The sequence below is a fragment of the Erpetoichthys calabaricus genome, chromosome 1, assembly GCF_900747795.2.
Source record: "Erpetoichthys calabaricus chromosome 1, fErpCal1.3, whole genome shotgun sequence".
Lineage (NCBI taxonomy): Eukaryota > Metazoa > Chordata > Cladistia > Polypteriformes > Polypteridae > Erpetoichthys > Erpetoichthys calabaricus.
Genome location: NC_041394.2, coordinates 193,131,450 through 193,157,505, shown reverse-complemented (window position 1 = coordinate 193,157,505; position 26,056 = coordinate 193,131,450). Strand labels below are relative to the sequence as shown.

The 26,056-nt window shown below is 36.7% G+C and overlaps 1 long non-coding RNA gene across 1 annotated transcript; it reads left to right on the top strand.

Annotated features, from left to right (window-relative positions):
- Nucleotides 1-10,270: 10,270 nt before the first annotated feature.
- Nucleotides 10,271-15,153, top strand: LOC127528148 (uncharacterized). The gene is made up of 4 exons (XR_007935232.1): nucleotides 10,271-10,509; nucleotides 13,243-14,199; nucleotides 14,373-14,527; nucleotides 14,775-15,153. It is a non-coding gene; the product is annotated as an uncharacterized LOC127528148 (long non-coding RNA).
- Nucleotides 15,154-26,056: the final 10,903 nt, after the last annotated feature.

Below are 26,056 nucleotides of genomic sequence, written 5' to 3'. Positions count from 1 at the left end.
GGCACAATGCTAGAGTACAGGCTGAAGGACAAATTTTAATACATATGCACACCTCTGATTGAACAAGAAATACCCACACTAATCTTGAATCCAAAAACTCAGATGAATAGGAAGTACACAGCATGACTGTTATACCTACCTAGCTGCTCACTTCAGGGTCAACTACCTAGCAACACGGTAAACAATCACTGCACAAAATGGCTGTCCTCTATATAAACAAAATGGCAGCAATAAAGCCACAACTAATTTAAATAAGCTTCAAATAAAAATATTGTTCAAAAAAACAAAAATCTAAATGTTACAAAACCTAGTATGAGTCAGAAACAGTTAATAAACAGGAAAAAAGTAAATCATAAAAATTGTATAAAAGTATCAATTTTTATGTTTATTCAGAAGAATATATCTCACAGCCATATTTAGAGGGGGTGAGAGAAAGGGATATCAATGGTGGAAGTTTTACAAAGCTCTGTGAAAGAATACCAAGCATCCTGCATCAAAGCAGATTACCAAATAAATTAAATGGCAACAAGTCAGCAGCCATGCCACATGTACTTCAGAACAGGTCATCCACCTGAAGCTAAGCATTTTCAGGCCCGGTCAGTACATAGATGGGAGAACAACCAGGAAAACCTTGAGTTGCTGCTGGGTGAGGTGTTGACGAGGCCAGCAGGGGGCACTTTCTCTGTGCTCTGAATGTGAACTCTAATGTGCCCCAATGCAGTGTTAGGAACAATGTACTGTTAAAATGGTGTTGCCCTTCGTATGAGATGTAAAACCAAGGTCCTGACCCTATGTGGCCATAAAATATCCCTGGGCATCCTTCGTAAAGAGTAAGGTGTATCTTGATGTCCTGGCTAAACTAAGCACCATGGCCTAGTCATTCTGGCCCTCTAATCATCCCCCGTCACTAACTGGCTTTCTCTCTCACTCCTTCACCACCTAATAGCGTATCTGTGGTGAGTGTACTGGCACAAAAATGGCTGCTTTCACATCATCCAGGTGGGTGCTACACAGTGGGTCCATACTCAACATGTAAAAATACATGGAGTATCAAGAAAAGTGCTATATAAATGTAAAGAATTATTGTTATTAAAACAGAAATACAACTAAAAAAACACGCATGAGATCCCAGAAAACAAGTGATATCGGAGTTTTTCTGAAGAGTAAGAACAGAAATCTAAAAAGACCCCAGGCCTTTTAAGCTCTTTAAGCAGAATTAACAAGTTCTCTGGTAATGTGCATTTCTTTATACTTAACAGGGGTGTTGCAGCATGCCACAGAAGGACAGGGAATCAATGTTGTGTTGAGAGATTATGTGTTCATGCTACTAATGCCTGAAGTATATTAGGTGTTGTGTGTTAATGCTCTGAGAACAAGAGGAAAACAAGTAATGCTATTCATTCAGAAGTCTTACTTTATATAGCCTGTCTTAGTTAGAACAATCACTTCACTGGGCTATTCATATTATAATTTGTGTGGGTAAAACAAGAAAGAAACTACTGAATCCAATATAATCTGTCTCTGCCTGTGGCAAACAAATAGGTGCAACTTTAAACACTGACAATGGTCTAAAAACAGTCTACAACAAATCAGTCATTACAAGTCAATGATGTAAATTAAAGGAGAAGAATAGTGTGATAAATGAGTGTAAGTATTTGAGACACTTGCTTCAGAAGTAGAGGGAAGCAGCACTGTGGACAAAGCCAGTCTGTTTAAGCACGTTTACTAAAGGTAACGAAACTGTGTCATCTGCTTAGTCATTCTTTATCTAACTACTCTGTTGCGGAGCTATATAAATGCCTTTCATAATACATGTCCTGCAAAACACAGAATTATGTACAGAAACAAAGCTGTCCGTAAATGCTTAACATTGGTGAAAATAAGTACTTTTTTTGTAAGGTACCATTCTTCTTTCTCATTTGTTGTGACCTCCTAAGTTAACTTGATTTATGAATGGCTGTCTGACTGTAGAGCCACACAAAAAATAAGCTACTTGATTGGATCTGCCCTTGGCATGCTACAGTATTCTATTATTTGAGCATTATAAAAAAGTGCCCTTCAGAATACAGCACATTGCCATGAGTGGCACATGAATGACAGTTCTGATATACAGTTTGTTGCTCAAGCATGGGATAGGCACTCTGCCTGGACTCCTATAAATTTCTGTATTCTGCAAGCAAGAGATCTCAGTTGACAGAAAATAGGCAGCTTCAGAAATGCAGCTTGTATAGTAAAAACAATAGAGAATAGTTTTAATGGAAAAAAAATATTTTAAAAAGCTGTTACATCTGATCAACAAATATGTTTGGTCCTAAGATTTATTTGTCCTGTATATTATACTTGTGTTAAATGTATGACTGTTTGGAAATACACTTTGTCAATACATTATCAGGTTAGTGGTGGGCTTCTCAGTGGTTAGGTAGCTCAGCACAAAATGCTTTAATTTTTTCTGATTCTGATTGTATCCCTGTTTGTGTTATCTTTGAGTATTCTGTTTCCTTCTCACATCCCAATGGCAGTTATATTATATTATTGTAACATGGGTGTGCAGGTGATGGGACGATGTTCTATCCAGGGTGGATTCTTGCCATGCACTCAGTTCTTCTGGGGTAGAGTCCAGATCCTTGTAATTATGTATTATAATAAACATATATAGAAAACAGATATACTGTATGGTGTATTCATAGTCTTAGTTTTAAAAATTGAAAATGTAGCACGCACTCAACTACACTCATGCTTATATATGTAACGTTTTTGTCATTTTAATAAATAAATAAAAGACATACAGTAATTGTGGCTTCCGTTATATTTTTTGTCTAATTATTTCATCCATTCAACCACTCATTTTTCAAACACATTTATCCAGCCCTGGGTCATGCAGCTAGTTATTTCAGCCATGTCTAAATGATGTTTTTTAATTGAAAGTGAATTCCAGTTGTTGTCAAGTTTATAGAAAACTAATACAAAACAATCATAATATTCATCAAAGTTACAACAATTAAAAGTCACACAATAACAAAATTAATACATTTTTCCCGTCAGGTATTGGGAGATAATACCTGGTCACATAATAATATTTACCCCATTCTCTTTTCTGATCTTGTAACACTTGATCTTTATGCTGTCTAAACATTTAGATATTTTCAGAAGCCTTATGTGGTGTTTATTGATTAATTTCTATAATACTTTGAAGAATCTGAATGGTTAATCACCATCAACTTCATTTTCAAATCACCACATCATTAACAAAAACAGATTTAAATTATGTACAGTATATGCTCATTTAAAATGGTCACAAACAACCTGTTCAAGCTGTAGGAAATCAGCTCTTTCACTTCAATTCAGTGTGTAATATTCTTATATCATTTAAGTTATTTGTGGTAATAAATACACTTTTATCAGTGAGTTTCAAATTAATTTTAAAAGAAGAAATACCATTTGACTGAATGGACTTATGTCATTAGTATATACAGTTGTGTTTCTTAACAGATTTGCATAAGTGTTTGTTTACTGTATGCATATTAGTGGAGATAGTGCAGTTTGGTGGTAATAATGAGTTATTTCAACACCATCACAACTCTCGCAGTCTGGCTTTCAATCCCTGATCGGTTATTGTCTGGGTAGACAGAGTTCTTCCCATGTCTGTGTGCATTTTTCTCCAGACATTTTGTTTTTCCTTCCACCTTTCAAAGATGTGTACATTAAGGTTTGTGACAACTCTTAATTGGCCCTGTATGTAGGCGCTGCGACTGAGTGGTCCTTTGATGGTTAGTGCTGCCAGGATTGGCTCAAGTAGACACAACCCAGAAATGGAGTCTATAATGCAGGATTATATGGATTTATATAAGTGTGTATTTGTTAGTCCATTACATGGCAATAAGCAAACAAGAACAACTGGCTGGCCGTCTGCTCGTCTCTCTAGTTTATGTTTTAACTTTGTTTTTATGTTTTAGTTTATTCCAACGGCCACTGTCCTATGATCGTGAGTCTTTACTAAACATATTTTCTGGCTTGCTTTCCTCTCAATTTTCATCTCCTGGTTGGATTTTTTGTGAACCTCCACCTTTGTTTTATTCATCTCCTGACTTCTTCACCTGGACGCCGGTGTTCACCTGTATCAGTGAATTGAATGCCCCTCGGAGACGCAAACGCATCCTGCAACTAGCTCTTCTACATCTATCAAGGCTGCTCTCTTGAACGTGAGATCAGTGTCTAATAAAACTTTTATTCTGCAAGACTTTATTTCCTCAAATAATCTGGATTTCTTCTTCATCACTGAGACTTGGATTTTAAATGGTGAGTCTTCTTGTTTTACTGACTTGACTCCACCAGGTTATTCATTTTTAAACTCTCCTCGCCTGACTCGTCTTGGGGCGGGGGGGGCTGGGGGGGTTGGCATTGCCACTATTTTTAAAAGTATGTTCTTATGTCGGAGCCTTACAAGGGGTCTGTTTAGCAGCTTTGAACTTCAACTTTTCGAAGTGTGCAGCTCCCCTTCTCTGCTGTTTGCGGTGGCTTATAGACCTCCTGTAATTAATGATACTTTCATTTCTCAATTCTCTGATCTCTTGGCTGATATCACCCTCTCTCATGACAAAGTTCTTATTGTTGGTGATTTCAACATTCACGTTTGTTGTCAATCGAAATCACTTTTGAACTCATTTGATTTTATACAGCATATTAATACGCCAACCCACTCTCTCGGTCACACCCTCGATCTCGTTCTTACTCGTGATATTTCAGTGAATAATATTGATTTATGTGATGTTTCTTTTACTGATCATTTTTCTGTAATGATGGATCTGAATATTACTGTCAATGTCCCTACTAATAGCTGTCCCCCACGCTGCTCGCACTTTTTAAATTCTTCTATTATATCTGATTTTAAAACCATTTTCTCTAGTCTTTATGTGCATGACCAAAATAACGGTATCAATGATTCTGTCGTAAAATTTAATTATTCCTGTAAAACAATTTTAGACTCAATTGCTCCGCCCAAGATACGCAGTAATAAGGGTAGACCTGCTCCCTGGCTAAATGAAAATACACGATCACTGCGCCGAGCCTGTCGAACTGCTGAACGGCGTTGGAAAAAAGATGGACTGATTGTCTCTAAACATATTTTAGGACTTCTCTTTTCAATTTCCAGGCTGAAGTTAAGATAACAAAACAAAATTTCTTTGCCGATTTAGTATCCCGTCATTCAAAGAATCCTAGGGTCTTATTTAATTCAATTAATGTGGCCATTCACCCCCACTCTGCGATGGGATCAAATAGCATTGTTCATTCATGTGACCAGTTTCTATCATTCTGCAAAATCGATACTATCCGCCGTGGCATTGTTCAAACGGGCTATGAACTTTCTACTGTTAATCATGACATTGTCTTATAATCCTTTGATCTAGTCTCACTTTCACAGCTAAAAAGAACTATTGACACCCTTAAACCAGCCCCCAGTCCTCTGGATATTGTACCACCACGTCTCTTAGTGGAAGCCTTTGATGTGTTGGGCTCACCCGTATTAGCCATCATCATTATTCTATTAGTTCGGGGGTTGTGCCCTCATTTTTTAAACATGCTGCAGTCCATCCCTGTCTTAAAAAGGCAGAATTAGACCCTGGAGTTTTAGCTAATTTTCGTCCAATTTCCCAACTGCCATTTCTGGCTACAATTCTAGAAAGAATTATTTATAATCAATTGGTTGATCAACTTAACTCCAATAATTTATTTGAGATCTACCAATCTGGCTTTAGGCGTTATCATAGTGTTGAAACGGCACTCCTGAAAGTGTTCAACGACATCTCTCTTATTGCTGACTCAGGTGATGCGGCAGTCCTTCTCCTCCTTGACCTGTCTGCTGCATTTGACACTATTGACCATGAAATATTGCTGATGTGGCTTGAACATCTTGTTGGGCTTAAAGGGGCTGCTCTTAACTGGTTCAGGTCATATTTAACTGGTAGACACTTTTCAGTGACTTTTAATTCCTCTTCTTCATTTACTGCTCCTCTTAAATATGGTGTTCCTCAGGAATCCATTTTGGGTCCTATTTTATTCTCCATATACCTTCACCCTATTGGAGTAATTTTTAGGAAATTTAACATTTCTTTTCATTGCTATGCTGATGATACTCAGGTTTATATTCCTGTCTGCAACTCTACAACAAATCAACTCCACAACTGTCTGTCTGAATTAAGATCCTGGATGGCTAATAATTTTCTTGATCTAAATCAAAATAAAACGGAGGTGCTTATAGTGGGTCCATCAGCTAAAGCCCAAATTAGTCTTGGTCTTCTCGGCTCTTTCTCTGTCTTTTCCAAACCTCAAGTCCGCAATCTTGGTGTTACCTTTGATAGTAACCTCTCTTTTGAGAAACAAGTAAATTCTGTAGTCAAGAGTTGCTTTTTCCAACTTCGTCTATTAGGTAAGATAAAGCCTTTTTTTTTATCTTCTAGGGGTCGTGAAATAGCTACTCATGCGTTTATTTTTTCTTGCCTCGATTACTGCAACTCGCTGTATTCTGGGATTAACAAATCCTTGATACACAGGTTACAGTTGGTCCAAAATGCTGCCGCTCGCTTTCTGGTTGGGGCAAGAAAGTATGACTCTGTCTCTCCTATTTTAGCTTCTTTACACTGGCTGCCTGTCAGTTTTCGAATTGATATTAAAATCTTGCTGCTAGTTTTTAAATTTTTACATGGGCTTGCTCCTGCCTATTTATCTGAACTGTGTGTTTTACATCAGCCATCTAGAGTGCTTAGATCTTCTGGTCAGCTGTCTCTGGTTGTCCCTCGTACCAAATGTAAAAACAAGGGGGACAGGGCTTTTGCAGCTGTTGCACCTCGCCTGTGGAACTCTTTACCTCATCATATACAGGATTCGTCTACAATTGAACTGTTTAAAACAAGATTAAAGACTCATTTCTATTCACTTGCATTCAGTGACCTTCAGTAATACTGATGGCTTCCTCTTTGTGATTATATTACATTACTTCTATTTTTTTTTGTATATAACATTACTTCTATTTATTATGTATTTTATTTTATGTTCATATATTTTATTTCTATTTATGTTTTATGTTAATTTGTTCTATTTTTGTAAAGCACTTTGGCCGCAGCATTACTATGTTTGTTTTAAATGTGCTATATAAATAAAGTGACATTGACATATTTAAAATGTTGGCCTTTTGATTCATCACAGTGGAAGCAAATATTTCAAATAAGAAAAGTTAAAACATTTTACTATAGTAAGAAGTCAAGCAAAATGACACCTTTTATTGGCTAACTAAAAGATTACAATATGCAAGCTTTCGATGCAACTCAGGCCCCTTCTTCAGGCAAGATGTAATACAGAAACTGGAGTTCCCTGTGTTTCAGTTTCTTCCATTCTTCAATTCCATTGCCAGTTTTACTCACTGTAAAAAATTATTTTGACTTTTTGTTGTCATAACACTTAATTATTTGTCAAGTCAATTTAGAATCACCAATGCTGTTAAGATAACCTAAAAATGTGTGTTTTTGTCTTGGAAATTAACATTGCGTTTTTAATTAATTGAAACAAATTATTATTTTATGTTGGTTCCACAATAGGCATTTGTTAATTGTGCGTTTGCGTCATCATGCGCAGGGGGAATGCTAAAAATCATTTTATGTTTAAGGAGGAGGCGCCATTTTATTTTGAAGTCAATCCAAATAGACAGTCTTCTTCTTTCGGCTGCTCCTGTTGGGGATTGCCACAGTGGATCATCTTCTTCCATATCTTTCTGTCCTCTGCATCTTGCTCTGTTACACCCATCACCTGCATGTCCTCTCTCACCACATCCATAAACCTTCGCTTAGGCCTTCCTCTTCCTTGGCAGCTCTATCCTTCTCCCAATATTCCCAGCATCTCTCCTCTGCACATATCCAAACCAACGCAATCTCGCCTCTCTGACTTTATCTCCCAACTGTCCAACCTGAGCTGACCCTCTAATGTACTCATTTCTAATCCTATCCACCCTCGTCACACCCAGTGCAAATCTTAGCATCTTTACCTCTGCTTCCTCCAGCTCTGCCTCCTGCTTTCTGGTCAGTGCCACCGTCTCCAACCCATATAACATAGCTGGTCTCACTACCGTCCTGTAGACCTTCCCTTTCACTCTTGCTGATACCCATCTGTCACAAAATACTCCTGACACTCTTCTCCACCCATTCCACCCTGCCTGCACTCTCTTTTTCACCTCTCTTCCACAATCTCCATTACTGTGTACTGTTGATCCCAAGTATTTAAACTCATCCACCTTTGCCAACTCTACTCCCTTAATCCTCACCATTCCACTGACTTACCTCTCATTTACAAACATGTATTCTGTCTTGTTCCTACTGACCTTCATTCCTCTCCTCTCTAGAACATATCTCCACCTCTCTAGGGTCTCCTCAACCTGCTCCCTACTATCGCTACAGATCACAAACATCTAAATATTTATCCGGGCTTGGGACCGGCACGAAGAAACACACAGATTTGTGCATTCCCTGTGGCTGGGTTAATCCAAATAGACAGTATCCTGGTTTAATAGTAAGTAGAATGTCGCATTTATCATTTTTGGAACAATTTCAGTTTTTATTCCATAGTAAAGAAAATAAAAAAAATGCAGCCAACTTCATAATTATTAACACTAGAACTGCCAAGGTTTTTTTTTCAATAGTTAAACCGCCATGGCGTCGCAGGGCAGAGAACTGCTTCAGTATTTATTAGTAAAACGCCAACACATTTATTTCAGCTGGGCTCATAAAAGAAAACACAGTAAAGTAGAAACCTATCTTTATGGTGACATGTTACATAGCTTTTGTGTGTCTGCACGTGTGCATTCTTAAATTTTGCACTGCATCATTTTACAGGGAGAGAGAACGAGCGGCTTTCCCAAGTTGATTTCCGGCACGGATAAAACCATTTCAGTATTTAATTGTCAAAAGCAAAATTACAGTTTTCGATCATCTGGAAGCATGTAATATTAAGTCAAAGCAATACGTTTCTGTAAAGTGAATCATTCATAAAATTACAGCATTACTTTAATATTTCACGGATTATGTCGGCAAATGTTAGGCGGCATGATGTTCCAGGTATCCTGCTCTATACATCACCAGCTTGTAATAATTTTTCCGGCTGGCGTGCACTGGATTCACTGTTATTTTGCTGCTTGTGTTTTCTGCTCTGCCTTTAAACGTTATTAGTGTCTTGCAGCTCCCGTCTCGTTTTGTTTTCTATTCAGTTCGGGGCAGTCGCTATCTTTTGGGCAAATAACTTGAACACTTATAACTAAGTTGAACACTTAAGTGGCGTTGCATCCTAACGTGTCGGCTTCTTCTTCCTGACATATATAACATGATGCATTATGCACTTTACACAGTTAATTTGGGGTGGGGAGTTCAGAGCGCGTGCTGATACACATTAACTATGTCGGTTTCTCCATTGGAAGTGCGATAGTTCATTGAAAGTGGAACAGCACCTGTGTCAGTCCACTTCTAGCGATGTGCAGAGTGATGTGATAATACTGTCACCAGTGACTTGTTTCAAATTGCCCTTGAAAGGCTCACACAAGTTGCACGGTCTTTTTCTTTGCAATCAAGTGTGATCTTACTCAAAATAGGAGATAGTATTACTTACATTAGCAGCTTTCCAAAGTTTGTTTCCAGACTTTGTTGGGCTTATTTGACTTTCACTGTGCCAAATGGCTTCAGCATTTCCTCTAGGAGAACTGCTTAACAGCAATTATGTCTGTTCATGCTCACAATGTGTTCTGTATAAAATGTGCCAAGTGGCTCGATCGCTCCATCCACTATGTGGCACTCTGCATGTTCTCCTGATGGGAGTTTCATGTTATAAACAGAATTCTAATTTTAAAAAGTAAATAATAATAGTATGTTTAATTAAAGTTATTTACATCTAAAAAATGCAAAATTACTGAAATTCAAAGTTGCTTTTTTCTTGACTTCATTTTTACAGACTTAGAAGTAATTTATTTTCAATTAATTGTTTGAGCTCATTCACTCTCTGCTGATAAGATTTCTGAAAAGTATATGAAACATTAGGACACATATAATATACAGTATTTGTCATTTAGAGACCACCAGGAGTTCCATATGTAGGATAAAGTTTATATATTGAAATTACTTATTTTATTCCATTTGCTCTCCCTCAAATGAGGATTTACTGTACTTTGAGTTTGCTCCTGCAAGGAAACTTTCCTTTTAGACTATTTTAGTCCAAACTAATATAAACATTATTTGTTTTTAAATTCAGTATTTCAAGTTGAGGTTAGGTTATGATTGCCATTTAGTGTATAGCCATTACAGTAATATTTTTAAAAGTAAATTAATTGGTATTCTGTAACTTGTTTGATGTCTGTTTGAATAGATTTAAAGCAGCTTTTGTTGCACATTAAGGCGTGCTAATGTTTGTTTTATTTATTTTCTTCAGAAACTTCACATTGCACTGGATCAGATAGACTTGGGTGCCTTATGTTTTGGACCTGTAAGTTCTGCACATTTTCTTCAGGAAATCAGCGTATAATAATAAGACATTATAAAGTGAGGTATGGACATTATGGGAGGTCTTGTCCTTTGCCTTGTATATTCATAGACTGTCCCTGTACATTTCCCTTCAGAACCCACAAGTCTCTTGATAAATGTGTATCTGAACTGCAGCATAATGAAAGTTTAACAAGTTTTGATGGTGTAAAGAGGGAATGTGTGTTGAACAGACTGTCTCATTTTCAGACATCACAAGATTCCCTCCAGACTTTTTACATGATCTCTTAGAGGGAATAGTTCCAGTTGAAGTAAGTTTTTGTTTAAATAATTTAGTTTCTAGAACATTCTTTACATTAGATGACTTGAACAATGTGATTCAGACATTCCCTTACAAATTTGCTGATAGTGTTAATCGACCTCAGAAAATACCAAAAACATTTAATGTCAGTAGAACTATTGGGGGCAATGGTCATGAAAACTGGACACTGCTGTGTTTGATCCCCCTAATGATTGGTCATTTAGTGCTTCAAAATAACAGGACATGGTGAATACTTATGGAATTAAAAGATATTGTTGAAATTTTGTCTAGCTCTAAATTTACAGATGAATCTCTGTGCTACCTTGAAACTAAAATATCAGACCACAGACATCTGCTTGAAGAGGCATTTCCAGAGTTAAAGTTGTGGCCCAAGCACCATTATTTAGAACAGGGGTAGGCAACGTCGGTCCTGGAGTGCCACAGTATGTGCAGGTTTTTGTTCCAACCCAGTTCCTTAACGAGAACTCAATTATTGCTAATGAAGCACATATTGCTTAAGTGACATTTTAATGCTTCATTTTAGTGGTCTCGCTTGTTAAGGTTCTCCAACCTTAATTGCTTATTTCAATCTTAAACTGCTGCATTCAGTGTTTTAATTGCTCCTTATTAGCAATAAGATGTAAAACAGGGGTAGGCAATGTCGGTCCTGGTGAGCCGCAGTGGCTACAGGTTTTCATTCCAACCCAATTGCTTAATTAGAAACCAATCATTGCCAATCTCAGACCTTATTTAATTTTATGGCTTGTTAGTCTGTGCAATGTAAGGCTTTTATATCGTAGATTTTTTTCCTTTCCAAGGATATCATCCAAATAATTTGAAGCCTAAAACAGATTATTTTCAGTCTGTCACATTTTTCTATTAAGTGTTTTATTAAATCAAACCGTGCATGATGAACACACACAGATGTAATTGGAAAAAAGCTAGCTGGAGAACTGCTGGCTGCTTTGTCTTTTACATCTTATTGCTAATAAGGAGCAATTAAAACACTGAATGCAGCAGTTTAAGATTGAAATAAGCAATTAAGGTTGGAGAACCTTAACAAGCGAGACCACTAAAATGAAGCATTAAAATGTCACTTAAGCAATATGTGCTTCATCAGCAATAATTGAGTTCTCGTTAAGGAACTGGGTTGGAACAAAAACCTGCACATACTGTGGCACTCCAGGACCGACGTTGCCTACCCCTGATTTAGAACATTACCCACATCTTATTCTGTGCTTTGGTCCCTTACTGGAGTTTTGGATAATCCGCTTTGAAGGCAAGCACAGTTTTTTTAAAAAGGTCGTGAGAGATGTGAACAATTTCAGAAACATACTGCTCACTCTGTCCACACATCTTCAGCTCCTCCTTGCTTGCCATCTTGAAATGCCAAGTATCTTTAAACCAGCGTTGGATGTGGTGAATGTCACAAATGTTTCTCTAAATATTCTAGAGATCTCCACAAAAACAGCAATTCAGAGTAAATATAAGAATGTGGAGTCTGTTGGTCTAACCTCTGCTGTATCCTTACATAGCACAAAGTACTCTGAGGTATATGGGTGGGCTGCATAACTTTGTGAAAATATTCAAAGTGCTAATTATTTTTCAGAAGGCTTCATTCATTGTTGAACTTTATACGGCATGGTATGTGGAACACCTCAGATGTTTTTGAATTATGCAAAGGAAAGTTCTCTGATATCATTATTGTAGATCCATATGACCTGAATGACTACAGCCCACTTTCATCATACGCCATCCAAGGAAAAAAAATCATCTCTCCAAAGGCATTTCTGGTCCACTGGGACACAGCATAGTTACAGTAAGTGATTGATATTGTTAAACTTTTATCATTTTATGACAAAAGAAAAAAAAAATTCTTCTTCCGGTTTCACTTATTTTTTTTAAATAAAATATCAGCTGACCACTATGTGGTGTTTGTTTAATCTTTAGATTTGTGTGTAGTGTCATTGAATGAATATGTTAATATCTATACATTGTCACGCACGTGCGCTTGGGGAGCCGCAAAAAGACCCAACGAGCAGTGTACAGCATCCTGCCAGGGGATGGAGATGAGGTACTAACCTTTCTTTCTCTTGTTCCCGCAGAAAAACTGAAACAACACCTCCTTAATGCTTCCCAGATTCTACCAACCACCCGCTGTCACTTCCGCATTCCATCCCTTCCTCTGGTCTCACCCTGATGACGTCATGGCCCACAAGACACTTTGGTTCCTCCCAGCATTCCACTCACCAGTTTCCGGTCTCTCATTATTTAAGTTCCCCTCTGCATAGGGATTTTTGCTTGTGTTATGACGAGTAGTCAGCAATCTGACAGTTTATTTTGAGACTTTACAGTATACGGGGCCAGAAATCCCAAACCTTGACAATTGTGTTGTCCAGTTATTACAACATTAACTTGTCTCTTTTCTCTTTACAGTCTCTTCAGAAGCCATGTTGTTCCAAGTTGCCATTGCCCCTGATGACATTAGAAGAGTTTCACTTGAAAGCCTTCAAGAGACAGTACAGGAGCTGGTCACCATATTGCACAAAGAGCTGAGGTTTGAAAGTGTTTTGGTCCTGCAATTTGAAGACCCGGCTTTCCAAAATGAACTTTGTAACTTAACCAACATATCCGACGTGCCTGAAGGGAGATAATACAGAAGACCACTGCTCTGTTTTCAGTTGACTGCCAGCTCTCTGACTCTTCTTTAGACACTGCCAGCTTAGGCACCTCTTCAAAAGACTCACCTTGCAGTCATCTGCGAGAGTGGCCAGATCCATTTGTCATTCCAACTTTCTCCTCTGACGTTGAACTCAAACTCAAGCAAGTGAATGAATCTTATTTAAATAATGGCTCCCTCTTAAATGTATCAAAAGACATGAAAACTGACATTCTTGACAAGTTGGCAGAGTCTATGTATGCCATCAAGGCATATCCAAGTGGAGAGCAATATAATGCTGTTGCAAAAGCCCTGATAGAGAAGCATCCATGTTTGAAAGCCTGGGTCATCATGTGAATGGTATGGATGGAAGTTCAGCCTGAAATTTAAAGTGGGAAATTTCAGGCAGAAATTACGCATTGCTGGATGTTCAGAGCTCACTGTTAACAGGCAGAAAAGGTCAGCATTGGGGGAAAAAAACTAGAATGGTGAAGAAGCCTAAAAAATCAGAGGTGAATTTTCTGCCTGACTGTCCTCTGGGAAAAAGTTTTAACAGTCTTGAAACAGAAAGAAGTACATTGGAGTTTGAAATAAAGAAAAGAGTGGTGGAGTGGAAGCAAGTTGATGCCCTTATGGACAGTACATTTTCTTTGAGGTGAAAGGAAGTGATTGAGGAAGAGCCCTTGGTGAAAGACGTGATGATCAGGTGGCCTTCTTTGTTTACGGAAAGACAGGTTAGTATCCTCTTTGTGAAGCTTGGCTTTGTCAACAGTTTACTCCACTGCAATATAAATGATTAAGATTGTTAAACTACCTGCCAATCTCAAAACAAACTGATTTCATCTTTTTCTGTATCTTCTCAGCATAAGACTAATATATTCATATTGTATGTGTGCTGTTTGATCAGATTGCAGCAGAATTTCAACAAATAGTATCTGCAGACATTAAGAAAACCTTTTTGATGGTCTTGACAAATATCTACCAGGATTGTTGAGGCTGTATCATGCAAGACACTCAGGAATTGAAGAACTCAGAAGCCTTGTCCAGTCTGTTGATGTTGATGTAAGCATTTTTAATACTTTACTTTGGTTCTGGCATTTGTACTTAGATTTCAAAGCTCAATTTATTACTGAATGTATTTTAACAAAAAAAAAAACCATAATTGATGACATTTGTTACTTTGATAAATGAAATCCAGTGTGTCAACCAATAAAAAATCTGATAGATTTGTTTTTCTGAAATGGGTACCACTCAAATTAATTATGATCACTAGATGATCAGAATGTTCAGATCAGTGTCTTTGTTGCAGAACTCAAACCAGCGTAAGAGAGCCGTGGTCCTCCTTGACCTTCCTACTTTCCTCAGAGAGAAGTCTACCAAGCTTGTCAAGATCTATGAGGTACATGGGCATATCCTCCATGCTGTCTGCTTTCTCCATTGTTAAATGTGTCACATGTATATGGTGTCTGCGCTCAGCTTTGATTGTTTTTATGAGGGAATTGGTGGTGAACATTTTCTTCTTTGGTATGACACAGTTTGGTAGATCAGGCTAGACAGTGTTTTATCACTGAATCTGGAAGCAGCTCATTTGGGGTTTTCTCCTTAGTTTCTAACCTGCCTAGACATGCAGTTTGACAGGTTTGCGTAATAAGCTTGCTTTTAAATCAAGTAGCAGATTAGACATACAGCATAGGCTTGCAAACCTCCTTTTATGAAAGGTTTTCAGAGGTTAAACAAAATAAATAATATGGGTTTTCAGGATATTGTTTAATGTTCAGGTACTTCCAACAAAAGACAAATTTAGTGATTTTTTTCAGTCCACACTTTTTAAAATTGTTCTGAGAGCCCCTACTTACAATATTGTCCATTTTAATACTGTAAATAGGAACTCCATCTCCATTTAACTAATTGTTACACTCTAGAACCAAATTGCTACACCAGTGATAATTTAGGCATGTCATTTAAAGGGGCTGAATACTTACGTAATCTATTTTGTTTAAAAATTGTAATAAATTTAAACCAACTTGTATGAAACTTCTGACTTTCACATGAAAGAATCTTTCTGTTGATCAGTGTCAAAAAAGTCAAATGAAATGCAATGTAATTTATTGTTTTAAGACAAGAAACCTTCCAAGTGGGTGAATACTTTTTATAGGCATTTTAAATTTGGATTTGAAATGAAGCAGTGACTGGGTGCAACTGCCGATTGCATCCTCACTTTGCTAATTTCCTCAGTCTGGTAAAGGTCAGGTTCATTTGACCATATACCTTGTTCTAAAACTTATGTTATAATATACTTGTAACTTTGTCTCAAGTTGTGCTGGTATAGCATTGCATCATGTCTCCTATAGTGTTTCATGCAATCTAAAGAGTTCCTGTTACTTGTAAATAGATTTTTTATTGGTATTTGTTTCATTCACAACACTCATTCATACGTGTGTCAAGATGCTGGCTTTTGACTGTCTTTTTTTCAGCCAGATGATTACTTCATGATGGGCTGCTTCTTTGGCATTGATCTCTGGTTCCTCATTTTGCAACCCTAATCAAAAGTGATCTACTTAGAGACTTTTAAAAATATTTTGATATTTTGGCCTGTTCTTTATGTTTCAAATAATCATGAAATTAAACACTTCTGCTTAAAACCATTTGAGCTGTCAGTCTTCAAATGAGTTTTGGTCATCTGAATATGTATTCAAAGTATTTACCCAATATTAACATAATCCCCTTTACATTAAAGCTGCATTTTGGCACTTAGTAGTCATAGTCACTGTTTTAATTTAGAAACCATCTGAACAAATAAACTAAAACAGTGTTATTCTGCAAACATGTATACAGTGTACCATATACAGTACTTTGAAGAACAATACTTTTTAAGACTTTTTTATGTCTAGTTGTAAATTACCTTTCTTCTCTGACTAGCCTACACCCGATGAAGATGATATTGTCAGAGGAATGAATGCTGGACTCCTCTTGATAATGGGAGAGAATCCTGCAAGTCTTCTCCCTCAGGAGATTATTGATGTGGCAGTGGTTTTGGAGGAGCAGATTGTACTTCATGACTTGAAGGATGTCCCAAATGCCTTTGTTCTTCTCATGGGTCTTCTCTATGCTTTAAACATCAGTTACTCTAAGGAGTTAAGAAGTACATTCGAGGTCATCCAAAAATTTTAATGAACATTGGTGGGGATACATGCTCTGCAAAAGTTCATGGACTTTGGAACAAACTATTGCAGAAAACTCTTTAAGAATACTGTATGTGTAATTGATGCAGAGAAAAGAAATCCTAATGTTTCCTTCCACTGTTTTGGTCAATAGATCTGCTTTTCTTTTTTTCATGCCTTATTGTAACTAAGAAAATGACTTAAAGTTAAATGCTTCTTGTCACACAAAGCCAATTTTTCTTTATTTCGCTGGTGTGAAGCTGTCTAATGTCAGAGTTAAAGGTGGTCCAGATCTAATTATGTAACTGTTTGACTGACAACCGTCTCCCCGCCATTTAGTGAATGCAGGGCAGGTGCTGCCATCTATCGGCAACAAAAACAATTTTAAGTGAAATCTCTATGTGCAGAGCAGGTGCTGTGAATTCTCTATGTAATAAACTTAGTAAGTTATAGAGTAATGAAAATTGCATAATTAGATCTGGACCACCCTATATAGACAACATGTTTGATATAAGTGTATGCAGGAATCAGTTAAGTATCTTCCTAAAGACAATCAATAAAGAGTTTAAGGGGAGTATTTGAGTTAATGCATTTTTTTCACATATTCATTCCAGATATCTTTGTAAAATACTATTAATTATGGCCTAGAAAAGACTAATACAACTACATTTCCAGGTTTCCCATGGGTACTTAAATATAAGGATAACCATTTTAAGTTCTGTATATTTGAAGTATATATTATTTATACCATTTATCCAGGCAGTTTTACACTAAAACAGTGCAGTGTAACCTGGCAACACTCGGCACAAAATGATCAACCCTGATAGAGTTCCACTCTTTTAGATTGCTCGATGTCACACTCTTTCTCTTGTGAAAGGGTACGTCCCGGACACAGGCAGGCAGACATGTTTCCCTTCATCACCACACGTTTATTATACATTACTACTATTATTTACAAAGTCACTGTGCACCACACCAACAAACCCCAAACGTCACCCAAAGTCCTGGCTCTTCACAGCCGTCTCTCTCTCTCTCTTCCAACACAACACTCAGGGCCTCTCCTGCCGCCTCCTCTCTGACCTCGTCCACCTCCTCACCCGACTCCAGCCTTGATTGTAGGGAGGCGGCTCCTTAAATAGGCAGGCGGCTGCGGACCACACCCGGCCACCTGCCACACTGTTTTTTCCAGGCATGTTTCTTACAGTTGCTAATATAGTCTCCCCTCCAGACTCGCAAGTTTGACACTCATGATTTCAGGTATTCGTGGGCTGGCTGTGAACACTTAAATCAGAATATTTTTGGAGCTTGATGAAAGGTCACAGAGACTCATAAGTTAAACATATATAAAAAATACTGAAAATAATTTTTATCACGTAAAACCATATAAAATATATTAGTGTTTAATATTCATTAGTATAAGTGCATAGTATATCATTAATATTAAAAGTTTTTTTTTTACCAAAAATAAGAGAGAACGTTGAGATCTATGCCAGATGCTTTCTGCCTTCACTGATCCCTTAGTAATTCAGCAGTTCTGAACATCTCTTCCTAGCTGGTTCGCACTTTGCACTCTTGCTATGTCGTGTTCTCTCTCACACCACTTGAAATCCATGTAGAGCATTGGCCATTCTCAAGCTTGCACTCACTTGCTCGTTCTCTCTCACTTCTCAATTTCCTTTCTCCCTATTCCTTTTCTTACCTGCCCCTCTCCTTTTTATCTGTGCAGCCAACCACAAATGGCAATCAGGTCATTAAGGTGAGTACAGCAAGTGCATGTGAGTGTTGGCACTGGTAAAATAAATAAATAAAGTTAAAACAAATAATAAATTAAACCACAAAAACATTCTGTTGTAACACGCCCCACATTTTCACATTTGCCCCTAACACTTGCAGATGTGAAGGGATGACTGAATACTTTAAATAATAATACTTTATTCATTTTCAGAACCCACTGGTTCCAATATAGGGCCATGAGACTTCACACATTATTACTTATAAATCCTTCTAATTTAAATATCTTAAAATCAAATCAACTTCTTATTAAAGTGGTAATATGTGTTTATGACAAAATAACATTCTGAAATAATGCATTGAGTATTTTACAGAATCAGTATACATGTATATTATATTATTTTACAAACCTTTATTATGTTCAGTTATATAAACCTATTAATATTTACAAATCAATTACAAAAGTTTTTCCAGTATATCTGAGGACATTATTTTGAGGTATGTGATGATTATTTGTCTGACAGGTTAATACTGCTGGTGTGGTTTAATTAAGACTCTGTCCCTAATCTCAGTTTTCATTTATAAAGTTTGTTTATTTTGTTAAATTTTGTGACTATTTCTCTGTATTAATTTTTTTGTCAATTCATATTTGTTATTTTCGTATAATGTATTACTATATCACTATGTTTTTCCTGTTTGTCATCTTCTTTGTCATTTATATGTTGAACCTAAGGGGCTGGGACACCTTGAGGTTGCTGCTGTGTGTCCACCATGTGCCTGTATAAATCTGGGAAAAATTCAATGCCTGTCCTGCAACATTTGCTGTCTTGCTAATCTTTGTTTGTCTCTTTTTTGATTGATTTATTTTCTTTCAAAGTGTTGTAAGTGTTGTAGTGTTTCTCTAGTTTCTGAACTTTTGCTATTGTTTTTGGATACTGAATAGTAAATTGTGGACTTGCTTTTAGAACTGTTTGCTTCTCTGTATTTTTGTTATCATGTTGCTTTTTTGATCTGTGTAATAAGCCTTTTAAAAGATTAACAACTTTAGTTTCCTTTCATTTGAGCTAGGGGTTTTAACAGTTTCCCTCTCCCTGTTGAGTTTTTATTGTTGGGTAATGTTGACCAGTATGGGCTGTTAAGTCTGCTACTTGATTTCGTGGTTAGGCAGTTTTTCTTGACCTCATGGGAACACTGAGACAGCTATTTGTTTAAAGCCTGCTTTAAAGTTTCAGGCAGTTCATAATAATTGCACACTCTGCTGCTAAAGTGTTATACCGCTACCATAGAGTAGCAGAACAAAGTGGCATTGACACTTTTTGTTTGGTATGACACATAAGACTTACCTGTATAGCTGCAGCTTATAACTTCAGCTAAAGGCCACTTTCTTTGACACTTAACACAAAAGCCAATGGGCCTGTCTTTGGAATGCTATATTTGAGTTTCTATTTATAAAACTTTTTATTTTATAACTAGTCATTTAGCCCGTTACAATAACGGGCGCTAGAACAGTAGTGCATAAACATTAGTAGGAACAGTCTATATTAAATGGCAAGGGACTCTGACCTCATTCTTTTTGTTGGTCGTATTTTTCTTTCTTTCAGCCTTTCTTTTGTTGATGTTTACTTGCTGAGCTGACTGTTCTTCGTGGGCTGCCGCCGTGTATTGTGTGTCTTTAATTTTCTGTGACAGTAATACTGTCTTGTACGGCTCTACTCAATAAGGGCGTGCACAAAAAGGCAAGCTTCAAAAACGCGAGCTCAATTGAGCGCAGCGAATAAAGGCGTTCGTAATTTAGTTCAAATGGCTCTGGAATATATGAAGAGCAACAAAGGTGCAGATCTTTATTTACGCGCGCCTTTATTCGCTGCGCCCAATTGAGGTCACCCTTTTGAGGCTCGCCTTTTTGTGCGTGCCCTTATTGAAGGATGCCTGTGCGTGCCCTTATTGAAGGATATCGTCTTGTATGTTCGCTGGCTTGTACGTCCGTAATATACCTTTAATTTTCTCTGGCGGTAATACAGGCGTGCGCGTCGGTAATATGCCTTTAATCTCCTCTGACAGTAATACTGGCTTGTATGTGGCTGTAATATGCGTCACTGTATTGTGTACCTTTAATTTCCTCTCGCAGTAATACTGGTTTGTATTTCCGTAAAACGCCTCTAACTTTCTCTGACAGTAATATCGCGCATCGCACCGTGCCCCGCGCATGTGCACTTCACCAGAAGACACTCACACACGGACACCTGGATACACATAGGGATTTTATATATATAGATGTAGACAACAGGGTGGCACGGTGGTGCAGTGGTAGCGCTGCTGCCTCGCAGTTAGGAGACCTGGGTTCGCTTCCCGGGTCCTCCCTGCGTGGAGTTTGCATGTTCTCCCTGTGTCTGCGTGGGTTTCCTCCGGGCGCTCTGGTTTCCTCCCACAGTCCAAAGACATGCAGGTTAGGTGGATTGACGATTCTAAATTGGCCCTAGTGTGTGCTTGGTTTGTGGGTGTGTTTGTGTGTGTCCTGCGGTGGGTTGGCACCCTGCCCAGGATTGTTTCCTGCCTTGTGCCCTGTGTTGGCTGGGATTGGCTCCAGCAGACCCCCGTGACCCTGTGTTCAGATTCAGCGGGTTAGAAAATGGATGGATGGATGTAGACAACAACCGCAGAATGTGAGCAAATACAAGAGAAAGAAAATAATGCTAAGAGATCTTTCACATGTACCATAGTGTAGCTTCACTTAGGCCCTGACAAATTCAGGACAAGACATCACTTCCATTTTTTCAGATGAAAGAAGCTAAACATTACATACACTGCTGCTTTATAAGTTCGATCTGAGACTGATATTGTTTGGGATAACACCATTGAACATGTTAATATATGTATTACTGGCTATTGGTATTACAGTAGTGAAAGTGACTTTACTGTATTCAAATTTTATTTATTTATTTTGCCACTTCAGACACCTATTTGTTTTATAGGCAGTAAGCGTTAACAATCAGATGATTTTTAAGACTAATTCTTGTGCATGTAAATCTTTTTTGCTAACAGTTTCATCAAAAAGCAACTTTCTTTTCAAAAAACATTTGTCTTGTCTGATTTCATTTGTATCTGTATGTTTTTTTTTTACTTTTTATAGAAAGCCAAAATGTCATTTTTTGTATTTTACTTTCTTTTTCTATTTAGATGACATTTTGGCCACTTTTATTAATAATTAAAAATTAATAAATACTTTTAAACACTTCAGTAATTAAATGTGTAAAGTGTATGCATTTAGATTTTTTTTTTATCATTCTTCTTCTAAATTTAATAAGAAAACTAAGCTTACCTTCATAGAAGCAGCCGTCAGAAATTCACACATCAGCTTCAGACAGTGTGTGTCCCACGAACAAACATCCTAACAGGTAAATTGAGGGGGGAAGCAAATACTGACAAACTGTTTAGAAAATCAATGCTGTGATTAAAGAAAATAACAACAACAACATTTATTTCCATAACACAAAGTGTAGCTCCAAATGCTTTATATTGTAAGATGTCAAAGAAATAGTTACTAGAAAAAAAACATGTTAGGCAAGAATAATAAGTAATAAAAAATAAATACAAGCTTACATAACTTTAATATATAATTAGTAGAAAAGTAGAGTTCATTTATATAATATCATATTCTAGGTCTTTAAAGATGAATACGGTGACAAGGACTGATAGTCAAGAGGCCAGAAAAAACAAACAAAAAAAAAAAAAAACTCAAGTCAAACTTGAGAAAAAACAAATCTGTAGTGGTTCGAAAGCCAAAAGACCACCCAGCCTTCACTGGACATTCTACCTAACATATATATCCTTAAGTTGTTCCTCATTGTTTCCAAGCTTTTATCCCAGAGGGTTCAATGCAGCTGGTCTTGTGAAAAGCTGGGGTACATACCATAATTTGAGCATTACAGGTGTTTTGTGACTCAGTCATTGGGCGTGGTGCAGGAAAATCAGAAAAGTAGATATTAGTACTGATGGCAAATCCTTGAAGAATGTGATAATTATATGCATATATATTCTATTAGAAGTAAAATGTAGCTACATAAAAGCCAAACTTAAAAAGTTGTTTTTTAGGAGTTTTTAAAGTGATCCATGGTGTTTGCCTGGTGTATCTCTATTGGTAAAGTATTCCAAATTTTTGGTGCATAACAGCAAAAGGCCACTTCATGCTTGTCTTTTGGAATAATAAAGAGAAAATAATTAGAAGATCTAAGGTTACTTTGAACGTAGGTGGAGAAGTATTCCAAATGATGGGAAGGAGTGAGATTTTTAAAATCTTTATATACTATTAGTAGTATTTTATAGTCAGTTCTAAATGAATGATGCTAAAACTGGAGAGATGTGCTCAGATTTTATTTTTCTGGCTAAGATTCTTATTGCCACACTCTGAACTAATTGCAACCAATTGACATCTTTCTTAGGTAGTCCTGTTATGAAACATTACAGTAATCTTGTCGACTAAAAAGAAAAGCAAGAATTAATTTCTCAGCATCTTGCAGTGTTCTAAAAGGTCTAACTTTTGCAATGCTCCTTTAGTGAAAACATGCAGTTCTAGTAATCTGGATAATGTGCAATTTAAAGATTAGACCAGAATCCATCAATACATTTGAATTCTTTACTTCAGCTTTGACCTTTAATGCTAAGGGATCAAGTTTATTTCTGATACCCTCAGTATTTACATTATTACCAACCACTAATATTTCTGGTTTCTTGCTTATTTAATTTGATAAAGTTGCTACTCATCCATTCAGAAATACAAGTAAGACATTGTATCAGCGAAGCTATCAGGTACTATAGATAAGTAGAGTTACATGTCATTTGTATAGCTGTGGTAGTTCACATTGTGTTTCAATATAATCTGGCCTAATGGAAGCATGTAGATTGAAAACGTGGGCCCAATATAGAACCTTGTGGTACACCATTTCAGTACCATGCACCTCTGAACTACAATCATCACCACTAAAGGAGGGGTTGAGTATATTCTAAATAGAGAGAGGCTGATCCATGTAGCCAGCTAAAAGACCAGTACCATTACAAGAGACAGTTCTGAATGAGTGATGTTTCTTTGGGTAATTCTTTTAACAAGAATTAAGATGGTATGATATATTTCATAAGTTTGTGCCTTCTTTATGGGAAAATAGAGAAGACACCAAGCTGAATTAGATTAATTTATTTAATCTTCAAATGAGTGTCCACTTATAATTCCAAGAGCTAAACTTAAAAGAAGTGTGAGGCAGCCTTCTGCTGTTAGGCACCTAAAATCTGGAATAGCTTACCAACAGAAATTTACCAGGCTAATAAGGTAGGGCACTTTAAAAAATTTCTAAAAAAACATTATTTTAATATGGCTTTCTTATAGCTTCATTTTAGTGAATGTCTGATATTCTGCATATGCATTTAATTATTGTTTTTATCATGGCTCCACAACCTGTGCTAACCCCTACTTTCTCTGCTGTTCTTTTTCTAGTTTTCTGTGTTGGCGATCTTTGCCACCAGCACCTGATCAAGGTACCATACAGTCCCCTACATTGATGGAAAGAAGGCCAGATGTCCACATGACAATCATTATCATATAATTCTTCTATGTGGAGCCTGAAAACCACGAGAACTGATTTGGATCATTTATGTTAGGTAGAATGCCCAGTGGGGACTGGACAGTCTCGTGGCCTTGGAACCCCTGCAGATTTTGTTTTTCTTCTCCAGCCCTCTGGAGTTTTTTTTTTTTTTTTTTTTTTTTTCTGTCCATTGGACCTTACTTTATTCTTTGTTACTTAGTATTGCCAATTCTTATTTTTATATATTTTTTCTTTCTTAATTTTGTAATGCACTTTGAGCTATATCATTTGTATGAATATGTGCTATATACATAAATGTTGTTGTTGTTGTGTTCTTTGTGCATTGTTCTGTGTATGTATATACTTGCATATATTCATCTTCTATTATCTTTCTGTTATAAGTAAAGTGAATTGTTTTGTTTACTGCAATAAGTGTGTTAAAGGGTGAAGGTCTTTTAAATTTTGATGGAAGAGTAATCTTGTTTTTTAGAAGATAACCTGGTTGAGGACTTTGAGGACATTGGCCCTATAGCGGGCTACTGTGGGAGAAATTGTAATGTTTTTTAGTTTTAATTATGTTTTAATAAACCTGAAATTCAGTGTTATTTAAAAATGATATTTATTTGATATGATATCTGTTAATTCTCACATTTTGTTTGATCATCAAGTGAATCTGTGTTTAGTCTTGTGTTTGTTGTACCTTCTTTGGTATGGATATCTTGACTTTCTTGTTTATTTTATAGTTTACAGTCATTTTGTATACTAATGACCCATGCCAGCACAACTGCGTCTCTTTTTTGTTCTGTTAATTACCTTCATCCAATTATGTAATCACACTGTAAAGCCATTTTCATTGACTACTGCTTTCACTATTAAGTCCAAGCATTGCTGAAGGTGCTGAGACTCAACCAACTTTATCTTTTATCTCTCAACAGTAAAAGAAGTTGTAGAATGTCCAGTGTTACACTCTAATGTGGCCTTTTACCTTTTGGCTCTGTTCTTTCTAACTTCTTAGCCACTTTGACTGAAATCCTGCTGGGCAGTTGCTTGGCTCTTCTGCTTTTATCATTTCAACTTTTAAGTAAGATCTAGAGTTTGGGTCTTTATACTGGATAAAATCTTTACCTCTAAGCATAGTTCTTGTTTATTTTTTATTCAAAATATACCAAGCTTATTATAATATAAAACATAATAATCAAAAGTAAAGCATACACAGATGCTGCAGGAAATAGTTTTAGGAAACAGCATGAGGATTTAACAGCACAAATGTGTCTGAAGCTCAGAAGTGTCTGAAAAAATGCATTATAAGCAGAGGAGGCTTTCACATCACAATAAGAAAATAAACTGGATACTGTTATTAATATATTATACTATAAATCAGTATTATTTCTAAAAATTGTACTCAAGTGGATGACTTCCTTCTGACAATACATTTCAAATAAAATAGCAGACTCGACCAAGGAAAGTATGGAAGCTTGCCAATGGATGAAGAATGAAAAACACCTTAATATTCAAAAGAAACTTTGTAAAGCAGCTGAAGAGAAGCAGTGTTGACTGTCTTTTTATGGGCATCGCTGGTATGTTCAAAAATTTGAATTGTTCAAAGTAGAAAGCTGGCATAGACACAAATACTTGAAGATGCGCAGATTATTACCCAGGTGAGTGCAATGTTCACATGATTTCATATTCAAAACACTTCCTGTGCTCACATACACATATAACACATCTGAAAGAAAATAATAAAGTTAACAGAAAATATTTTCATATTAATATTATACGTAGTATACAAAATAATGTGTTGTTATAAGGTTTCAGATTTTTTGGACTTTGACTGCAAGTACTGGTTTCCACTTGTATTATACCTTGGTTTTCAAAGTAGGTTTCTAGTTTTACACCAGGGTTTACCAGTGCTGTTTTGTTTTGAAGACAGATTGCTTAACCTTATGGAATTTTAGTTAATATATAATAATCTTTTACAATTTATTACAAGTATATATAAGAAATCATAACAGAATGATTTATCAAACACAAGGAAAATGATTGAATGTAACTCAAGGGTTAACTAAATGTAACTTAAAGCTGAAAGTGCAAGAGGTCTCTGCCTCATCTTAGAAAAACTACCAATG